The sequence below is a fragment of the Lemur catta genome, chromosome 11 (genome assembly GCF_020740605.2).
Source record: "Lemur catta isolate mLemCat1 chromosome 11, mLemCat1.pri, whole genome shotgun sequence".
In the NCBI taxonomy this organism is placed as follows: Eukaryota; Metazoa; Chordata; class Mammalia; order Primates; family Lemuridae; genus Lemur; species Lemur catta.
Window position 1 is genome coordinate 64,550,478 of NC_059138.1, and position 23,383 is coordinate 64,573,860.

The 23,383-nt window shown below is 36.0% G+C and overlaps 1 protein-coding gene across 8 annotated transcripts in view; it reads left to right on the forward strand.

The window, feature by feature from the left end:
- LRRC72 (leucine rich repeat containing 72) overlaps positions 1-23,383 on the forward strand; it is a 150,364-nt gene that overhangs the window by 11,883 nt on the left and 115,098 nt on the right. Inside the window, exon 3 of one of the 8 annotated variants that reach the window (XR_006738093.1) lies at positions 4,591-5,005. The exons of the other annotated variants lie outside the window; for them this stretch is intronic. The gene's annotated coding sequence lies outside the window, so the exon portion shown is untranslated. Of the gene's footprint in view, positions 1-4,590; positions 5,006-23,383 lie in introns of those variants that run through there. 8 annotated transcript variants of the gene reach the window in all.

Here is a 23,383-nt window from a genome sequence, read left to right on the forward strand (position 1 = left end):
CTTTTTTTTTTGTTGGAAGAATTTTAATTGCTGCTTCAACTTCATTGCTCACTATTGGTCTGTTCAAGAGTTTTATTTCTTCCTGATTGAGCCTTGAGTGGTTGTGTGTTTCCAGGAATTTGTCCACTTCCTCAATGTTTTTGAGTTTATGTGCATAGAGATTTTTATAGTATTCATAGGTGATATTTTGTATTTCTGTAGTATCAGTTGTAGTGCCTCCTTTTTCATATCTGATTGAGCTTATTTGAGTCGTTTTATGCTTCTGGATAATCTAGCAAGAGGTCTATCAATTTTGATTATCTTTTCAAAGAACCAACTTTTTGTTTCATTAATCTTCTGTAGTTTTTTGTTTGTTTTTTATGTCATTTAGTTCTGCTCTGACCTCAGTTGTTTCTTTTCTTCTGCCTGGTTTGGGTTTGGTTTGCTCTTCCTTTTCTAGTTCCTGAAGAAGATTCATTAGATTGATGATTTGTAAGCTTTCTGTCTTTTTTTTTTTTTTGAGACAGAGTCTCACTCTGTTGCTCAGGCTAGAGTGCCATGGTGTCAGCCCAGCTCACAGCAACCTCAAACTCCTGGGCTCGAGCGATCCTCCTGCCTCAGCCTCCCGAGTAGCTGGGACCACAGGCATGCACCACCATGCCCGGCTAATTTTTTCTATATATATATATGTTTTTAGCTGTCCGTATAATTTCTTTTCCATTCTTAGTAGAGACGGGGTCTCGCCTTGCTCAGGCTGGTCTTGAACTCCTGAGCTCAAACGATCCACCCGCCTCGGCCTCCCAGAGTGCTAGGATTACAGGCGTGAGCCACCGCACCTGGCCTGTCTTTTTGATATGGGCATTTAAGGCTATGAATTTTCTCCTTAAGACTGCTCTTCGTGAATCCCATAGATTTTGATAACTTGTGTCCCGTTTGTCATTTAGTTTGAGGAATCTTTTGGTTTCCATCTAAATTTTCTCCTTGACCCAACAATCATTCAGTAGTAGGTTGTTTAATTACCACAACTTTTTGTAGAATTGACTGTTTCTGTTGGAATTGATTTCTAATTTTATTCCACTATGGTCTGAGAAAATACATGGTATACTTTCTATTTTTTGGAATTTGTTGAGACATGTTTTGTGGCCTAAGATGTGACTAATCTTAGAGAATGTTCCATGTGCTGATGAGAAGACTGTATATCCAGTAGTTTTGGGGTAGAATGTTCTCTATATGTCTGTTAGGACCATTTTCTCTAGAGTCCCGTTTAAGTCCAGTGTTTCTTGGTTTATTTTCTGCTTGGAGGATATGTCCAGTTCTGTCAGTGGGGTGTTGAAGTCCCCAGCTATTACGGTGCTGTTGTGTTTTCACTTTCTTTAGATATAGTACCATTTGCTTTATGAGTATGGGTGCACCTGTGTTAGGTGCATAAATTTTTAGGATTGTTACGTCTTCTTGTGGAATTGTTCCCTTTACCATTATATAATGACCCTCTTTGTCTTTCTTTACTATCCTTGATTTGAAGTCTATGTTATCTGATATGAGAATGACTATACCTGCTTTCTTTTGACCTCCATTTGCATGGAATATTTTTTTCCGTCCTTTCACCTTGAGTCTCAATGAGTCCTTGTGAGTTAGATGTGTTTACTGTAGACAGCAGATACTTCACTTGCATTTTTTTATTTTTTCAGCCAGTCTATATCTCTTAAGTGTGGAATTTGTGCTGTTTACATTTATTGAAAGAATTAATAAGTGGGATGGATTTCTGTTCATACTGTTGAGTAGAACTTTATTGCTTTATTTTATCTCTTGAGCCCTTGTGGTATCTGGACTCTTAGCTTTAGCTTTTAGGTGATTTTACACTGGCTTTTGTCTAATGTGCTGATCAATATATAATGCAGATCTAACTACTTCCTGCAGAGCCAGTCTGGTCTTGACAAATTCCCTCAGTGTTTGCTTGCCTGAAAAAGTCTTTATTTCTCCCTCATGTAAGAAACTTAGTTTTGCGGGATACAAAATTCTAGGCTGGCCATTATTCTGTTTAAGAAGACTGAGGATAGGGGCCCAATCCCTTCTGGCTTGCAAGGTCTCATTTCAGAAGTCTGCAGTTAGCCTGATGGGTTTCTCTTTGTAAGTTACATGATGTTTGCACCTTATGGTTTGCAGGAGTTCTTCCTTCATGTTAACATTGGCCAGTCTAATGACTATGTATCATGGTGATTGCCTCTTTGCAATCAATCTCCCAGGTATTCATTGAGCTTCTTGTACCAGGATATTTAAATTTCTAGAAAGACCAGAAAAATTTTCCTCAATTATTCCCTCAGATAGCTTTTTCAACCCTTGTGTGTTTTCTTCTTCACCGTCATGGATGCCTATGATTCTTATGTTTGGCCTCTTTACATAATCCTATATTTCTTATAGGCTTTGTACATTCCACTTATTTCTCTGTTCTTTACCTTTAACTGACTTGTTTAATTCAAAGGTGTTGTCTTCAAGCTATGAGATTCTTTCTTCTGCCTGGTCTACTCTATTCTTAAAACTTTCCACTGCGTTCTATATTTCCTTGAGTGAATTTTTCATTTCCAAAAGTTCTATTTGATTTTTTTTAATAATTTGGTTTCTTTAGTGAATTTTTCATTCATTTCCTGTACTGTTTTTGTTTTTCTTTGTGTTGGTTTTCCATTTTTTCTTGTATTTCATTGAGCTTCCTTAAAATCTAAATTTGGAATTCTTTATCTGTCATTTTGATATTTTCATTTTGTTCAGTATCTTTTGGTAAAGATGTCTTGTTTCCTTTTGAGAGTATACTGTTTTTTCTGATTTTTTGAATTTCCAGAGTTCTTTCACTGGTTCTTTCTCATCTTGCCTCTTGATTGAGTCCTGAGGGTACTATGTCTGTCTTGAAGGCCAGCCCCCGGGACCCCAAAGATCCATCCCTGACCATGCCAGGGAGAATAGTGGTGGCCCCGAGTTGCCTGTGGTGTGTTCAAGCAGGTTTGATGATCCTCTCAGTTTGCCTCTGTCTTGCTATCTTCACCTCTTGCCAGCAGAGTGAATTATGTTGGGTCCCCCAGCTTGAGCTCCGATATGGCAGGTGGTACTTATAAGTACAAATTAGCCATGCCCTGTTTGCTTGAGTCAGAAGACACTATGATGAGTTATATAGTTGTTCTCCCTGTCACTGTTTGATGTTTGTGTGAAAGAGCCAACTGCCAAGATGTTCTTTTGTGCCCGTGGTAGACTCTGGTTCCCCAGGTGGAGTAATTGAGTGCCTCAAGCTTTAGGAGGGACCTTGTAGCTCCCAGGGGGTTTCTTGATCTTCACCACCACTGCGGTGGGTGGAGGAGCAAGGCAGTTTGTGGCTAGGTTGTGGGAGCCTGAAAGGCTTTGCAAAGCCCCAGCGGGGCTCAGAATTTGTTTTACTGGACACTAGGGGGAGCCTCTGGTGCTCACTTCTAGCTTTTGCCCTTCTGCCACCATGCTTTTGGATTTCACAGTCTCCAGAACAATGAGCCAAATAAGATTCTATTCTTTATAAACTACCCAGTCTGTTGTATTCCATTATAGCAACAGAAAATGTACTAAGACAATAATCCAAAGGCTTTGTATTCTAACCCTGGAAATTTTCAAGGTCTGGGAATAATATCAAGAAGTCAAGAAATATACCTTACAGATGAGGTCAGTGAAAGACAAATCTTAAAAACAATCCACTCTCTATTTTTTCAGGGAACGATCAAATATAAGTGTGCTGTGTAATTGCAAAATCAGGTTAAGCTGTGGAGAACAAGAATTTTATTGTTTTATAACTTTTTTCAATTTTCTATTGCTGGTTTCTATAAAAAAACCATTCTGAAACTTAGTGGCTTAAAATAACACCATTTTATTGCTCACAATTCTGTGGATCAGGAATTTAAGCAGCACTCAAAGGAGACAGGAGAGAGCTCATCTCTCTTTCACTTGGATCTGGCCTGGGTAGTTCCACTGCAGCTGGAGGAGGATCTAAGATGGACTTACTCATAGGTCAGGTGCCTTGGTGTTGCATGTTGCCCTGGGCATCTCAGTTCTCTTCCACATGATCTTTTTCTCCAGCAGGGTACCCTAGACTTCTATATATAGTGGATGGTTTCTAAAAGAGCAAAAACAGATTCTGCCAGACCTCCTAAATTCTGTGCCTAGAACTAGCACAGCATCAAATCTGTCTCATTCTATTGGTCAGAGGAAGTCATAAGGCCAGATAGAATTAAACAGGAGGGAAAGTAGCTCCCCATTATGATGAAAGAAATGGCATACTTTTATAGGGAATGAAGGAATTACTAAGGGCCACATTTGTAGAACATCTTCTACAGGCATATGATGGTTAATTTTATGTGTCAACTTGACTAAACCACAGGATGCTCAGATAGCTGGTTAAACACTATTACTGGAGGCGTCTGTGAGGGTATTTCCAGACGAGGTTAGCATTTGAATAAGACTAAGTAAAGCAGATGGTTCTACTCAATATCGTGGGCATCAACCAGTATGTTGAGGGCCTGAATAGATCAAAAAGGTGGATGAAAGTTGAATTTCCTCTCTGCCTGACTATTTAAGCTGTACATTGATCTTCACCCACCCTAGGCCCTTCTAATTCTCAGAACTTCAGACCCAGACTGGAAGCTACACCACTGGCTATCTCACTATCAGACCTTCAAACTACACCACCAGCTTTCTTGGGTCTCCAATTTGCATTTGGCAGAACATGGGATTTCCCAGCCTCTATAATCACCTAAGCCAAGACCTAATAATAAATATATGAGTTCTGTCCAGAAAGTATCCAGCCATTGTTAATATAATGAGAACAGTTTACACAACATGGGTGTAACTGGGCAGCCAAGGAAAGTGGACTGGAATGCACATGCGTGAACAATGATGACTTCACTGTACGAGTCAGTGTTGCACTAGACTCCGTTGAGGGAGAATGTGTACTGTGTGGCCATTGCACTCAAAATGACTGAGCAAGTAGAACAACACATCTGCATCAAACTTTGCATTAAGCTGGAACAATCCTTTGCAGAAACTATTCAAATGATTCAGAAGGCTTTCAGGGACAATGCAGTGAGTGTGGTGCAAATAAAAGTGTGGCACAAATGCTTCAAAGATGGTGGAGAACTGTTGAAAGTGATTCATGTCCTGGAAGGCCTGCAACAAGCAGAACACCTGAGAATGTTGAATGTGTACAGGTTAGGTTAAGAGACACAGGGAGAACTGTGTGAGGTCCCAAGGTGCCTACTGTGAAGGGAACTGAGGCATCAGTGTCCTATGTACAGTGTTTCCTGTATCTTGTATCTTCTTCAATAAATGTCTCTATTTTTCATAATTACATGGCTGGATACTTTCTGGACAGACCTTGTATCTTATTGGTTCTGTTTCTCTAGAGTAGCAGTCCCCAACCTTTTTGGCACCAGAGACCATTTTCATGGAAGGCAATTTTTCCACGGATCGGGGGGATGATTCAAATGTATTACATTTATTATGTACTTTATTTCTACTATTATTGCATTGTAATATATAATGAAATAATTATACAACTCACCATGGGTTGGGGACCCCTGCTCTAGAGGACACTGACTAATATAGGCACCAAACACCCATTTTGAAGATTCACAGGTCTTTAAATCAAAGCAACATTTACTCAAGAGATACAGACTCCATAGATTTCTGGTCACAGGAGGGTAAAGTATTCAATGGGTTAATTTTTTGCCTTCTCAAAAATGAAAGAGGTCAAAGAAATTCAGAGTGATCTGTATGGCCCTGTATACTCTTTGGAATCATTTGTTTCTATGGATTATTCACTTTAAGCAGTCAGTAACTGTTCCAAGCCCCCTTCTTGGCCATCAGAAATGCCAAAACTGGGATTGAAATATCAGCAAAAAGAGTATATGCTTAAGAAGTTGTTTCTGTTACCAAAGACCCTACTGTAGAATATCCCCAGTGATATGCCAAGAACTGATTTCCAAGATTTGACAAACTTTTGGTCTCACTTGTAAGTGAAACCCTCCTCAGAACCACACTGTGTGGACTAGAAACTTATTTGATGGAAAAATGGTAGCAGTGAGAGTTTCTTCATATTTGTAATTTTTTTCATTTTTAAATTTCAATCATGTTAAATTTAACTTAATCAGAGTTAAAACTATTTCACATAATGGTCTTAACTTAAAATTCAACAAAACTAGAAATATGAGGGAATATTTGCAATAACAGAGACGACATACACAATTAATTCATTTGAAAGTCTACAAACAATTTAGAAGGTGGCCTTTATTACCCTGAAACTGAAAACTGTAAGCTCTGAGTAGTACAATTTGTTGTGGCCACTTATTCTAAAAAAGAGAAATGTCTACAAAATGATATGAACTCTTTTTTCCACCAACAATTATATACTGAGCCAACCAGGAATTTCTAAACATTAAACCTACACTGTGCTGGAAAGGATGCCATGGAGCCCAATATCTGCTAGAGATGCAAACTTTCTACCTGGTTATCAGTTTTTGATGAACAACCCAGTAGTGGCAACAATAGGGAGAAAAACAACGTATTTTGCCTAACCCTTTCATATGGACATGGAGTCCCACATCAACAAACTTGTTTATCTGAGTTAGACCTCTCATCTGAAATCATGAGTGCCACATTTGAGCTGTGAATTGCTTCTTCATATCTTAGAGCTGGAACTGGATTAAGAGTCCTATCTTACAGGAGCCTTCGCCTCAGTTACAAATCCTCTGAAGAGTATAAGTAAATATGTCAGGCCATGGAAGAAACCACTAACAGATGGGGAAAATCAGATGGAGTGGGGGAGGGAGTCACTTTGACTTTTGCCTGCTGTATTCCAGCTTCTGATTCCACTGCAGGTGAAAGCAATGAAAAGCTCACCTAGTAGTCACAGCAACTAAGGCAAAAGTAGCTTTACCGGAATAAGCTAGAGATTTTGGAGGTAAAAATCATGCCGAGGCTCTTTTTCGCACATAACCTAACTTAGTTGTTCTCATCCAGACAGCACATCAGAATCACCTGTGGGGTTTTCACAGGTGCACATGCTAAATCAGAATCTGAGGCAGGAGCTTGGAAGTGCTTATTCCAATGAACACCTCCATGGATAGGCAACATGCTACATGATATACCAAGGTGGAAAACCTGGTCTGGTTTAACAAATTGTAATTGATCAGGGTGAACAGAGGGCAGTGTGGTATGATGGGTTGAAATACTGAATCAGGTCTGTTTTTACTCTGGTGGTGATGTATAGACTTGTTGAATAATTATAGTTAATTTTATGTATTGCATGTCAGACAGTGTTATATTCTAATATCGGTAATTCTTTCAGTTCACAACTGCTTTGTGATACAAAGGTTGCCTCCTTTTTACAGATGTGGGACCTGAAATTAGTGACTTGGCAAAGGAAGTCATGGGCTGTGATCCTGGGCCTTTCTAACCTATACTTTGCTCCAAAGGGTAAAACAGTGTTTCCAATTTGCTTTCGGTACTTTTCATAGTGAGATTCATCTCTTTATAGTCTCATTAGCAAAATATTACAATAAATTTTATTCTCCAATGAACAGTGAACAATTATGTCCTGGGTGAAATGAGATGGGATAAGTGAAGAAGGCATTGAAAACTATAATATTCCTTAGAAATTAAGATTTCTTTTTATCTTGAATGATGACTCTTACATCATCATCCTATAGTATAAAATAATTTTTTCTGAAAACCTATTTCTTCATTTTATTACCTCACTTAAACCTTTTATATTATCTCAAAATATTTATTTCAAAAATTATCTCAAAACTTCTCTGACATAAGCCACCACAATTTCTTGAATAGAAATATAATATAAATAAACAAATTGAAGTTGAGCTTTCTATTCATGACAAAATATTCCTCCAAGTTGCATAGTGGCTCAATTTTTAATCAAATTTGTTAATGAACTTTGAAAAAGCTCTTTAAAGTCTTAAATCTGTTCAGCTGGTTTTTCAAAGTGCCATAGAATAGCACAGAAATATCATTACCCCTTATGAAAACCATATTTTCATTTCCCCAATAATTTGTCCTGACTTAATACTCAGGGGTCAAGGCCACCGTGGTTGTAAAATTCCAGGAGTCATCATGCCCAGAAAATACACTGTAAATTTTGCCTCCTGAAGTTGGGTAATACAATGGTACAGATGGAAATTTTTGTTTATTATTCTGTTGCTTCTTGTTAACTAATTTTAGAAGACTGGGGTTGGGAATGTACGTGTTTTAGATCCTTCAAAGAAAGGGTAAATTAAAATTTGCTCTTTTTTTTCCTGGTAAAAACTATTCATTGAGCTAACATCCAAAAAAATTGAATTTCGATATTACCATAAATTTGAAGTGGTAAATTTGTTTTGTGAAGGAGTTTGTACACATTATAAATGAGTAATTAAAATGGACCTCAACCAAAGAGTTTGTTGTGGAGGGAAGAGTGATCTCTTCTTAATGAATGGGAACTAAACGTTTTCATAGAGTGCTGCAGTTATTTCAACAGCACAAATTATATTAATAACTAAGGGAGAATTGAAATAAAATGTTTCTTAGTTTCAAAGGCTTCCCCCTTTTAATTGATTTTTATGTGATTTTCACATGAATGAAATAAAATCTGTTTCTCCTTTTTGTGCTTGTGGAGCAGACATTCATTTGTTCAAAATTTTCTTGCTTATAATCATTGGTATTCAGGTTTTTTGATTGATTCAATTCAAGCTGAAAAGTGTAACCCAGAAACAAACTGGTAGGAGTAAGAAAAACTTGCATCTCACTAGTGTTTAACAGAGATATTCATGCTTGGAGTGAAAAGGTCAGATTTTTCTAGATTGTGGATTATTCACGCATAGCTAACAGACACCCAGAACTCAATGCAAGTACCACCTCCACTGTACCACCTACTCACGTTGACTGCCCCTCTTTTAATACTTGTTTAGAATTTTTTGCCTGTTACAACAGTGCTCTCCAAAAAACGTAAATGTACTCTCAATAATATGCATGATAATCCATTAGGTTACCCAAAGTAAGTAGTAAAGCTTCTAATTGTATTTGTTTTTTATTGCATCCTTTTTAAATTTTAATTTTTATGAGTATTGTAGTATATTTAACATTAGTACAGTAGCATATGAATACCATTTTTTTTTTTTTTTTTTTTTTGAGACAGAGTCTCACTTTATTGCCCGGGCTAGAGTGAGTGCTGTGGCGTCAGCCTAGCTCACAGCAACCTCACACTCCTGGGCTTAAGCGATCCTACTGCCTCAGCCTCCCGAGTAGCTGGGACTACAGACATGCGCCACCATGCCCGGCTAATTTTTTTTATGTATATATATTTTTAGTTGGCCAGATAATTTCTTTCTATTTTTAGTAGAGACGGGGTCTCGCTCTTGCTCAGGCTGGTCTCGAACTCCTGAGCTCAAACGATCCGCCCGCCTCGGCCTCCCAGAGTGCTAGGATTACAGGCGTGAGCCACCGCGCCCGGCCTGAATACCATTTAAACTTTAAAAAACTATATTACTAGTGTATGCTCAACTGTTTTTACAGGTAGAAATGCATGTCAGAAAAGGTTTAAAGCTAATATCCTATAGTTTTGTACCCATTTTAGCACTTAAGCAATGACTGACTCTTCCTGAGCCCCTACTGTCTTTATGATCTTAGGTGAGTTATTAAATTCCTCGAAGCCTCTGTTTTCTCATCTGCAAAATATAACTAATAATGGTACATTACATAGGACATAGTGGTTATATCATTTTTGTGAGAAGGGTTTTATAAGAGATAAAGTGCTATTCAAATATGTGTGGACGTCTTGACAGCAGACAGTAACTCATTGTTGTATCCCAGTACTTTCCTCAGTAGCTAGCAAATAGAAGATGTTCAATAAATGTACGAATAAATAAATGAATGAAGGTCAGTCTATATATCATTAACATTCTTATGGGAAAGAGCAAGATGTGGTGAAAAACATAGATGATCATAAGTAGAAAGAACCAAGTCACCTTGCTCCATCTCTGATGCTCTGATTTTTGAAAAAGTCATTCATTTGTGCCAAGCTCAGTTTCTTCTTTATATTGGGCATTATAAAATCATTTTTCTATCCTACCTCACAGGGTTATTTTGAGAATAAAATATATATAAAATCTATCTTGAACTGTAAAGAAAACTCTATGCTAGCATTGGTTATTTCTTGTGGTTACATCATCTTCTCCTGCTAAATTGCATTTGATTAGAAGGGAATGTCCCTTACTACCTTATGCTTTTATTGTATTCTCTTCAGTGTCTAATACAATGCTTTATATATAATGAGTTGGTTTTTTATTTTATTTTTAAAAAAAAAAAGCTTATTGAGTAGTGGTGATCTTCTGTTTTCAAGGCTACCTTTCCTTTTCAGCAAAAACATGGTGGTGTTTGAGAGATTCCAACCAGTGCCAACTTGTGTGCCCCCAAGCATTTTTTAACAGTGAAAAGACAAAGCATGAACTGGAGAGGATGCTTGATTTATACCTGCCTAGGCAATCAACCTGCCACCCACGGAAGTGTTAGAAGTTTGGCAGTTAATCAGCAAAGCAATTTTTGTGCTTTATTCTTTATTGTCGATCTTTCGAGTTTGTCCCATTATGGTTCTTCTTAGTCATTTTGTCCCATAATAAAAGCTCTGTGGACAGGAACTTTGTATCTCTACATTTCCAGTGAGAGAAAAGTGCCTATTATATTTCAAGCACTCAATAAATACTTACTAGGTGAAGGAAATAACTCATAAAAATTAAGGATATGTGTACTCTTTCAAAAACTTGCGAGATTTACCCGACCATTAATTTTATTTTATTCTGTAAAAGTTTTCCCCAATTTCCTTCTTAATAGAATGAAAACACTAAAGTTTGTGTTGAATTCTTTTCTAGTGTTTTAAGCTCCTTCCTTCAGATTACATTGCAGTTTCTCTCCTGTGTTTATGGGTATGCATATTTGTTTTAAATGTATATAAATAATCTTGATTAAAACCCAGTCTTATCTAAGCTTCTGTTTTTCTGAAGACTATCATTTTATGTTTGAGGAAAAGAAAAAACAATTATAGTGTGTTTGAACATAAATATATTTATTCTCAAGGATATACCTTTCTTTGAACTAATTACATTGTTTTTCCAAATATGTAACCCAAGGAAGTATTTTACACCCAAACCAGAGAGGTTGTAGAATTAGTTTTAAAATTTAACTATTCAACGTACTGTTATATTCACTTTCAGAAATTGAATCATGAATTTGAAGATTAGAAAAATAATCGCGTTTTCTGTGCTATTTAAATTTGCTTTCCCTAAGACTCATATTTTAGATGCATTTTTTTCTCATTATCCTAAATAGCACTTTTCTGAAGCAATGGATTAATATTATCTCGACAGGCTTATAGAGTAAGAATACCAGAGAGGCCAGGGTTGTATCCAGTTGCTCAATCAACGGAATAGGTTCCTTTCTCTTTTCCCACCCTGCCTACCTCCTGGGGTTCAATTAATGAAAAGTGAAGTGGCCAAAAGGCAAACAATAAGTAATGAGGAGAGGCCAAGTCCTGGATAAAGAGAACTAGAAAATTAGATCCTAGATAGTCAAGAGTTGATATAAAATAGCTCTTTTCACAAGGGACTTCAAATTGCTGTCTCCTTGCCAGACTGGAGAGTTCAACCTGTCAAGATCAGTTGATTTTCATGCAGATGATGTAACCTGACAGCTAGCAACATGCAGGGGTCTGGTGAGCAAGCCAAGAAATTTAGGAACACAGAGTAAGTAGAGATGAAACTTTCTAATCAATCAGGATTATATTTCTCAGAGGTTACTTAGTCTGTTGCACATTAACAGCATGTTTTAAACACATTTTGTGCTTTTAAAAATTGTTTATAATTATACAAAATGATTTTTTTTGTTCATAAATTAATTACAGGAAAAAGTGATGATGAAGGCTTAGTTATTGATTTATTACAAATCCTAGGACCTCAGGGACATTTCACAGGCAGATTGGTGGAGTTCAACCTCCTTTTGGATGGTTGACTAACTTGGGCTCCAGTAGAACGTAATAGTTCAATCTATAAATATTCACTTACTACAACAATGCAGTGGGAATCTTTTTTTAAAGTGACAAATTCTAGTGTCATTATTAAATATATGCATAAAATTTCCCCGGGGCCTAAGAAAATAGCTATAAAAAATTCTTTGGATGTTTGAAAAAAAGATTCATGCAATATTTGTATCTCATCTCTCAAAAATTAATTAATAAATAGATCTAATGAAGACACAGTACCAGCTTTCCAGATGTTCTTAATGTCACCCATCTTTATTATGTGTCCTCAAATGCCAGCAGTTAGTACCTCCTTTGGGACAGGCGAGATAAAAAAGAGAACAGATGCTAGCCGAGTTGGCTGGCACAACAGAAATACACTTTCTTAAAGCAAGAGTATGCAAGGAACACTGCATAATTGTAGATTACTGAAAAATCATGATGATCAATTGACCAGTCCACACTTCCTCCACTAGAGATAGGCACTTCCTTTTGGACAAGTACCCTTAGTAACAGAAGGCAAATAGCAATTTTGAAACACCAAAGGTTCTTCATATATTAGCTATGATTACCTAACAAGAAATCATTTTTTCCAGTGTATTTTCCCCACTGTAGACACTTGGTTAATATTTGCTATACTCTCTTTATTTCCTTCATTGTACTTATTGCCATTAATTTATATTCTTATTTGCTTATTTCTCTCCTGCTATAAGTGGCAAAATACACATGGTCATTTTTCATAAGTAGGGAGATACTTTTTTATTGAATTATAATATTCACACAAGGAAGTACACATATCATGAGTGCAGACACAATGAATTTTTACAAATTGAACACATCTGCATAGTCAGAGTCCAAATTAAGAAATAAAAAACTAATATCACCCCAGAAGACTTCTGGTGCTATCTTCTAAGTTACTATACTCCAAAAATAAGCACTTTCTGATTTCTAACAGCTAAGAATACTTTTGCCTGTTCTTAGACTTAATATAAATGACATTATACAGTATGTACTATTTTGTGTCTGGCTTCTTTTGCTCAATATAACATTTATGAGATTAATATTGTTGGTGTAATTGTAGATCATTCATTCTTATTGCTATGTTATATAACTGTATATGAATATATCACATTTATTATCCATTCTGTTGCTGATGTGCATTTGGGTTTCTAGTTAGAATTATTTCAAATAATGCTATAAATATGTTCATGAAAAGTATGTCTTTTGGTGAACATACATACACATATCTGTGGTGTGTATACCCAGCAGAGAAATTATTGGCTTGTGGAATATGCATATGGTCAGTTTCAGTAGATATGTCAGTTTTCCAAAGTAGTTAAACGAATTTCCCCTTTACCATTAATGTGTGAGTGAGGGAGCATATCTGTTTAGTTCACCATTGTATTTCCTGCACCTGTCACAGTGCTTAGTACCTGTAGGCACTCAAGAAGACTTGGATGAATAAATTCAACTGATGTATGTCAGCAATGTCTGAATGATTACTGGCATTTCACTGATTTCACTGATCTTTTTAAGTTGTAAGATTTATAGTCCACTTCACTGTTTTGCCAAAAGCCATCCCTAGATAATTAGTCTTTGGGGAAAAAAAAAAAAGACCTCTTCAGTAAATGCTATTCTTTACCATTAATAGCTGATTCTTAATGGAATAAATAGTATTCATTCAATAGCATAGAATACAGATATGTTAGCACAGGAAGGCATTTTAGCCCCAACTCTCCTACCCTCTCACTGCACAGTTGAGGACACAGAGGTGCAAAGAAATCAAGTTACATACCCTAATCTTAAGAAACTATTCTTGAGATTCATAAGTAGACATATTGTTTGCTTTCTTCTTTAAAACTTTGGGTCGAATGATTATTTAATTAGTATAAAACAGTGTGTTTTGCTAAGAACAGACTGGGGTTCTTATTTTATAGATATAATATTCACACTTTTACTGTGAGCCCCCCAAAAACAAATTTTTTTCTTTCTTTTCCTTATTTAAATAAAACAAATTCTTTCTTGTCACCATGCAAAATTGTTTAGGTTTTCTAAGATGAGATTTCTCTCTCTTTTCCATGGCCTTATCAGAATCAATTCTGAGAATAAATGGTTTTTTGGATAGACTTTTTATTCATTTCTTTTTACCACAAGAATCTTACAAAACCATCTTAAAAGATAATAAGCCTTTGAGCCTTTCATCTAAAGAATAGGTACTTTACAATGAATAAAATTGAGAGAAAGCCAATTCAACATTTAATATGTACCTACTCAATAGCTGCAGATATTTTGATGAGGCTTGAGTCATTGCAGTGTTCCAGGGTCTAGGACATAGACTAGGTTTAGATGAAGATATGTATAGTAGATTCTATTAATGGCTTCAAATCTTTACACCTTCTTATATGTCACTGCCCTTTAACATGTTACTTTGCAGTTTCTTCCAACAAAGAGAAAGAGTATATTTCTCTACCCCTTAACTTTAAGCTCAGGTATATAATTTCTTTGGCCAATGGAATGTTAGGGGTGTGAGTGACCAAAGGCTTAAAATACACCCATGCTATTAAGCTTGGTCTCTTGAGCCACCCCTACCACCATGAGATATTTATAACTAGCTTGCCGGTTCCAGGATGAGGCTGAGAGACGTGAAACAGAGCCTACCTGCCCCAGCTGAGTGTGGCCTAGATCAAATGCCCTCCACTTAACCACTAGATGCATGAATAAACCCAGCTGAGATAAACCAGGCTAATACAAACCACACCCAGATTAACTGACTCCAGACCCCTTAGATGTATGATCTAAATAAATGGTTATTGACATATGTCAGTGAAATTTCATGGCTGTTTGTAATGCAGTGTTATTGAAAATATGGTTAACTGATAGGTAATTATAGGAGGATAATGGCCATGTTTACCAGAGAATGATGAAAGGGAAAGGTGCCACAGCAAGGGAAACTTGTCAGTAGGCAAGAGGCTTATCCAAGTTATGGGTAAAGAGTCTTAAAAACAGGGCTACATCCTGGCATGTAAGGAGCCTAGAAGTCACGAGTCCATTGTAATGGGTAAAAAGCTGAACAAACTAAAAAATCAACAACTCTTCTTAGGTCTGTCAGAAAAGTGAGGTCACAAGGAAAACTACCCCCCAAAATTGGAGAAACAGACAGACAAATGCGTAGAATTACCACATATTGGATAGAAACCTTCATGTAAACCAATATCAGTGAAGGAAAAGGAGAGCTACAATTGATGAATTGCTGAAGGTTCAGGGTGGATCATTCTGAAAGCCAAAAACCCCAAGAGGACCTAATCAAGCAGGGGTACCCAAACTTTTGTGAGTATTACTTCTAGGAACTCTATCGGGTACAGTGAATATCAGAGAAAAATCCCCTTGTGCTTCTGGCAGGAGCAGAGCAAAAGGAGTCATTTTGAAGCACACTAGAGCGTTATGTTCTTTTAAAGTTCTCCCTTCAAGAGAAACTAATTTAATACAACCTAAACTATTGGGGTTTTATTAGTGCCTAACTGGGGGAAGCCAGCCCTTCTGTCTCACCTAAGGAGAGGGGAAAAGAAGACTGAGAAGCACTAATGAAGTTCACAGCCCAGGGCACAGGCTCACCAAAAGACTGAGACCTAATCATAGGACTGTAGAACTCTTCCCTTTCCCTCCATCTTCCCACTACATTATTAAAGGCCTATTTACTGCAGTTCCTTTACCTAGCACATCATGTCTACATTTTAACAAAAAAGTACAAGACATAGTAAAAGAAAACAAAGTTTGAAGAGACTGAATGATCATCAGAATAACAGTCAGAAATTGCAGAAATACTGAAATTATCAGACCAGAAACGTTTTTAAGACTATAATTAATATGTTAAAGGCTTTAATGTGTAAAGTAGACAACACACAAGAACAGATGGATAATATAAGCTGATTGATATTCTAAGAAAGAGCCAACAGGAAGTACTAGAGATCAAAAACACTGCAGCAGAAATGAAGAATGTCATTGATAGACTCATCAGTATGGACAAAGCTGAAGAAAGAATCTCTGACCTTGAAGATATGTCAATAGAAACTTGAAATCAAAGAGAAAAAATATTGAAAAAAATTGAAGAGAATATCCAAGAACTATGAGACAACTATAAAAGACATAACAGAGATGTAATGAGAAACCAGATGAAAAAAGAGAGAAAGGAATAGAAGCTATATTTCAAGCAATAATGATTGAGAATTTCACCAAATTAATGTCAGGTACTGAACCACAAATCCAGGAAGCTCAGAGAACAATCAGCAGGATAAATGCCAAAGAAAACTACACAGTATTATATCCAAACTAGAGAAAATCAAAGATAAAAAATTCTTGACAGAAGCCAGAGGGGAAAAAACATACCTTAGGTATGGAAGAGCAAGAATAGGAATTACATCTGACTTCTCAGAAACCATGCAAGCAAGAAGAAAGTAGAGTGAAATATTTAAAGTGTTCTGTGGAGAAATAAAGACTTTTTCAGACAAACAAAAACTGAGGGAATTCAGTATGTGAAGAAAAGAGAGAAAATGGCTTCATATAAAATGCTCAGATAAAAACACAAAAATTATAAAAACTGTGAGAGGCAAAAGAAGAACCAAGAACAAAGGAAACAAATAGAAAACAGTAACAAATATGGTGGATTTTAATACATTATATCAATATTGTCTTAAATGTATGCTTCAAATATACTAAGAAAAGATAGGGATTGTCAGAGTGGATCAAACAAGACCCAACTATATGTTAGCTATAAGAAATTCACTTGGAATATAAAGACACATATAGATTAATAGTAAAGGAATGAATTAAAATATACCATGCTAACAGTAATCAAAAAAAAGATATGTATATTAATTTCAGACAGAGCCAATTAAGAACAAGAAGTTATCAGGAATAAAGGACATTACATAATGATAGAAAGATCAATTCTCAAAAAAAAAAAGCAATCCTTAATATGTGTGCATCTAACAACAGAATGATAAAATATGTGAGGCAAAAACTGATAGAACTACAAGGGCACATAGATGAATCCACTATTATAGTTGAATATTTTAACACCCCTCTATCAGAAATAGACAGATCCAGCAGGTAAGAAAATCAGTAAGGATGTAGGTGAACTTAATAATCCATCAATCACCTGGACTATTTTATCCAACAACAACAGCTTACATGATCTTCTCAGGCACACATGGAACATTGACCAACATAGACCACATGCTGGGCCACAAAAAACACAGTAACAAATTTAAAAGAATATAAATTATTATAATTAATTCAAAAATGCATCATAAACCTAAATGTAAAATGTAAAACTATAAAACTTGCATTGTTGGTGGGAATGCAAAATGGTACAACCCCATTGGAGAAAACCTAGATGACCTTGGGTATGATAAAGATTTTTTAGATGTAACTCTAGAGGCACTATAACTGATAAATTAGAATTTATTAAAATTAAAAACTTCTCTGTAAAAGACAATTTCAAGACAATGAGAAAACAAGTTACTGATGTGGAGAATGTTTTGCAAAGGACATATCAGATAAAGGACTGTTACTCAAAATAAAGAACTTTCAAAACTCAACAATATAAATACAACGACCCTATTAAAAATAGATTAGGTATCTGAATAGACACCTCACCAAAGAAGATATGCAGATGCCAAATCAGCATATGAAAAGATGTTCCACATCATATGTCATTTGGAAACTGCAAATTAAAACAAGATACCACTACACACCTATTAGAATGGCACAAATCCAGAACAGTGACAACACCAAAAGCTGACGAGGATGTGGAACAACAAGAATTCTCATTCATTGTTGGTGGAAATGAAAAATGTTATAACCCCATTGGAAGACAGTTTGGCAGTTTCTTACAAAAGTAACATACTCTTAACACACAGTACAGCAATCTCCCTCCTTTCTATCTACCCAAATGAATGGAAAACTTTGTTCACACAAAAAGGCACAAAAGGATATTTAGAGTAGCTTTAATTATAATTGCCAAAACTTGGAAGCAACCAAGGTGTCCTTAGTAGGTGAGTGGATAAATAAACTGTGGTACACCCAGACAATGAAATACTATTCAGCACTAAAAAAGAAATGAGGTATCAAGCCATGAAAAGACATAGAAGGAATTTAAATGTGCATTACTCAGTGAAAGAAGTAAATCTAAAAAGGCTATGTACTTTTATCATTCCAACTATATGGTATACTGAAAAGGCAAAAATAGAGACAGTAAAAAGATCAGTGGTTGCTAGGAGTTAGATGGGATGGAGAGTTGAATAGGCAGAGCACAGAGGATTTTTAGGGCAGTGAAATTATTCTGTATGGTACTATTTAATACAATGATGGATACATTTCATTATACATTTGTCAAAATCAATAGAATGTATAACACCAAGAGTGAACCCTAATGTAAACAATGGACTGTAGGTGACAAAGTGTCAATGTAGGCTCATTTATTCTAACAAATGTAACACTTTGGTGCAGGATGTTGATAGGGTGATTGTGCAGGGTTGGGGGACAGGGTATATGGAAGCTGTCTGTACTTTTCACTGAATTTTGCTGTGAACCTAAAATTTTCTCAGAAACAAAGCTTATTAATTTTAAAAATGTAAACCAAAAAACCAGGGCTGACTAGGATGTCTACAGTCCTGGTGATAGAGCAACACCATATTGGACCTCCAGTTAGTGGCTTATTTGGTGCCTGTTCAAGTATATCTAGCCAGCCTTACACTAAGCCAGTGGATATCACCCTTAGGTAACATCATGTCTTGAAGGGCTTGTTAAAATAAAGCACACTGTTTTCTGAGTCACTTTGTGACTAAGTATATCTGGGGAGGGGCCATAGAATTTGAGTTTTGTTAAAAACTCACTTAAGGCCGAGGTTTCTGATATGGAAACATACTTTGAGGACCGCTCCCCTAAACAATAAAGGATGTGTTCTTTTTGATCCCAGACACTTTGTCTATGGGCAGTGTTCTTCCTCGGGTGAGATTTAAAGCTTTGGAGGACTCAGGCTTTGTATAACACATTGTAGACCATCTCTTCATGGTTTTCCTATAGTGTTAATTAGGTTTCCCCTCTGGATTATTTCTCCTTCTCCTTCAGTATTAGGTTCAGGATTCTTAGTCTTGGTAATTAATAAGTCCAAAGGCAAATATAATAGATTTGAAATAGAGTACTGTTCATGACTACACAGAATCAATTTAACAATGGCAGATATGACAGTCCCTGAAGTATAGCCACTATATCATGGAACCTATTATAATAACTTAACATGCATGTTTCTCCCCCACAAGTAACACATTTTAGCCAAAATAAAGAAATGGACCTAAGCAAGAGCAAGACCCCGTCTCTACTAAAAATAGAAAGAAATTATATGGACAACTAAAAATATATATAGAAAAACTTAGCCGGGCAAGGTGGCATATGCCTGTAGTCCCAGCTACTTGTGAGGCTGAGGCAGGAGGATCGCTTGAGCCCAAGAGTTTGAGTTTGCTATGAGCTAGGCTGACACCATAGCACTCAAGCCTGGGCAACGGAGTGAGACTCTGTCTCAAAAAAAAAAAAAAAAGAAAAGAAAAGAAATGGAGGCAGAGCAATGAAATAAACTGATGACTTTCATCAAGCCTTTATCGTTCAGAGATGGAGTTGGGAATAGGACTTTGGAATACTTTCTGCTTACCTGATTTTATTGCTAGCACATTTTATGTGCCATGTTTTGTCTTTCCAGAAATAGGCTAGATCTTGTGCAAGAGAAAACTATTTATTCACCTTAGGCCATTGCTAAGGCCTACTAAATCTCATCTGGAGTGGAAAAAGGCAATTTATTCAAGAAACAACAAATTACAGTATTTCAAGGCTAAAGTAAAGGGGTTGTTTAAGCTCTCTGAAGGTTCAAGTTAAAAGACTATCTTAATAGCAATGCCTTTTTGGCTATGGCTTACAAAAAATTTTATGAACGTTGTTGAAAGAAGTTTAGAACCAAGAAAAAAGAAATAAAACAATTAAAATATAACTGCCTGACTCAACTAGTCCTAAAACCCTATTTTGAGGTATGAAAACCATATCAAAGAGAAAATGAATCAATTAGACTTGCACAAAAACCTACTTTGTTTTATCTACATTGCTGAGATTTTTCTGCTTTATTAAACAATGATTCTTTGTGTTAAGGGCATGTGTATGCACTGTAACTAGTCATCTGTCTGAGCTTCAGAACCCTGCTTGAGATGCTTATTTCACCTGCCTAAAGACTGAATTAAAGAATCGAGAAACATATAATAGTAGAGAATTGGAAGTGTGACACTGAGGTAAGATAATGATCCTAAAAACAAGTTGGGAAAAAATGATAATAAACATGAGGCAAGATGCCATCCATGTGAAACAGACCAGAGTTTCCATAAATCCCTGATACACACTGGATCCAATTTTTGTGTAAAACTGCCTCTCCCAGCAAACCTCACCAAAACTTTTAACTTTTATATTAATTAATTTATAACTATCCATTTAGCACTCACCTGTTTCAGAGGGATCCCAGCCAGCCAAGGCTCAGGAATTGAAGTCAAGTCCTACCATCCACAGGAAAATGGAGCTGCAGCCGGCCTCCTTCCCACAGCTTGTGGGACGTTTCCCATGGTGGAAAGAATGAGAGGGGACATCTGGCCATCTTGCTATCTGAGAGTCTCCAGATCCTCTGCCTGTCTCATAGCAACAGTCAGTCCCAACTTCCTCACCTAATTGAGGATTCTATGGTTTGGAAAAACAAAAATAATTCTTCCTCATTGAGAGGGTCTAGGCCTATGATGTAGGGACTATAAAGATGGTACAAAACATGGTCTACCCTTCCAAGAAATTTCAATCCAATTAAAGAAAAAGATGTTGCAACTAAACCCTAGCACAATTAAGTGCTCAATTATATGGTTTAGGTTACATAGACATAGATGACATAGACATCCAATAATAATATTATTTTTATTTCCATTCCAAGAGAGTTTGATGGTTAATCCAAGGTTTATATGTACTGTTGTAATAGAAAACACTTACTAAGCAGAGCTGGTTTAACCTTTATGTGGCAATGAGTTTGCCCATTGGAAAACAAGGAAAACAAACACAAAACAGGAAATAAAAAAGCTAGATACTATTTCAAAATTACCAAGTTATACCTTATTTTTAGTATAAAAAACTAAAAGAAATGAAGTTTTTTCATCTACAAGAAGGAAAATTCTAATGTTCTTAGTGTGGCTTTCTAATATAAAAAAACAAAAGACATGAGTGAAGCATTAATATCCATATTAAATGCAGCCATTAATTGGGAATATAAAGTTTTTAAAGGCTATAAAACAAATTTGCCAAGCATATTAAGGGTATACTGGTATAAAAACGTTTTATCACTTTTTATACCAGCAAACCGTGCTGAAAAAATCTTTAGCAACAAAGCCTCTATTGATACTTCTTCCAAATACCTCTCATAAGACCACAAATAAATTATACTTCCAGGTAGAGCAGACACATTTCCCTGGAATTTTGTCATTGCTTTTTAGAATAATGTTAAATATTTTATTTTCATTTATATTATTGTCTTCTGGATTTTACCCCATAAAACTATGTTGGCATATAATTTGGCATATATATGGCAGAGAAATAAGTAAACAAGGAGAGAAGGATTAAAATCAGGTTGTGATCTCCAAGAAACTAATTTGTAATGCTCAAGTGTTGATGGCACAGAGCATTTCGGGGGTAGTAACAGTGAATTGAGAAATGTGCAAGAAATGCTTAGAGGTATAGTTCAAATGGACAGTATAAAATCTTGCACAGGTTTTCCACAATTATACATGCTTATTATTTTCAAAGAATATGCCAAATGTACTTGTTCATGTTCTTCTTCCTTTGTATTTATCTCATTCCGATCAGGCTGCTATAACAAAAATACCATAAACTGGGTGGCTTGTAAAAAACAAACATTTATTTCTCACAGTTCTGGAAGCTGAGAAGCCTCAGATAAAGGTGCTGGCACATTTGATGTCTGGTGAGGGCCTGTTTCTCACAGCTGGCACCTTCTACCTGTGTCCTCATGTGGCTAAAGGCACTAGCTAGCTCTCTGGAGTCCCTTTTATAAGGGCATTAATCCCATTCATGAGAGTAGAACCCTCATGACCTAGTCACCTTCCAAAAACCTCCTAATACTATCACATTGGGGATTAGTTTTTAATGTCTGAATTTTGGGGAGACACAAACATTCAAACCATAGCAGTATCATTATTATTTCTTTCTTTATTTTTGCTGTGCGCCTTGGTTGAATGTCATATCATTATTACTGTTTAAGCTTCTGTAAACCATTGAGCATAGGAAGAAAGTTTTTAGTCAATTTTGTCTCATTCAATATCTATTTTTATATGTTTCAAAATGTACATATAAATTAATATAATTGTATATATAATTTATAAATAAATAAGTAAATGAATATGGACAAAGGTAATCAAAATTCTTTTTTTTCTTGTGGAGAACAAGTTCAAAATAATTAGAGATTGACTATAAAGAGTTATAAGCCATCACATAACATGAATAATGAAAAGATAAAACAGAATAAAGTAGCAATCTGAACATTTAGGATTGGATTGACATATTTTATTGGAATTATGAAAAAGCGGGAATGAAGCAAGTGAAATGCTGCTCTTGTTCCCTTTTTAGAAGAAATGAACAAGGGAGGGTGAGCCCTGAAGTGATACATTGGTAAAGTAAGCAAATACAATGGTAGTCAGGGTTAAGTGTAAAGGGAAAAGGAGAAAAAAATGTGTAAAAATATTTCCTATATCAACTTTTATGTCATACAAATATATGAAATAAATGGGAAATGACAACATAGCCAAGAAAAGCAAGCTTAAGATGATTCAAAAAGAGAACAAACAAAGGCATGGATATAGTAAAAGAAAACCTCCCTCTCTGAAAACTACAAGAATGCCAAAGCTTTTTACTTTTATTTAAAATTAAAAAGATCAGTCTAGAATGTGTCCCAAAGAATGCTTCTGTCTTCAACCTTGAATTCCCCTACCTTGCTAACTCTTTCTTCCTTCCTCTATTTCTGTCTATGTTGCTCCTAGTCTACTTTCTGGACCGAGGGCTTGGAGAAGGTAAAGTCCCTACTCAAGTCTATGGTCTCCTTCACTCAACTAGCTGGTCTCAACTAAAGAGATATAATAACAAGAATAATAATAATAGAGAAGTTACACCCAGCAATATAATCCTTATATGTAGGAACTCTTCTAAGGTAGACATAGTTACTCCCTTTTACAGATGAGGAAATTGACGCATATATTTTTTCAAAAT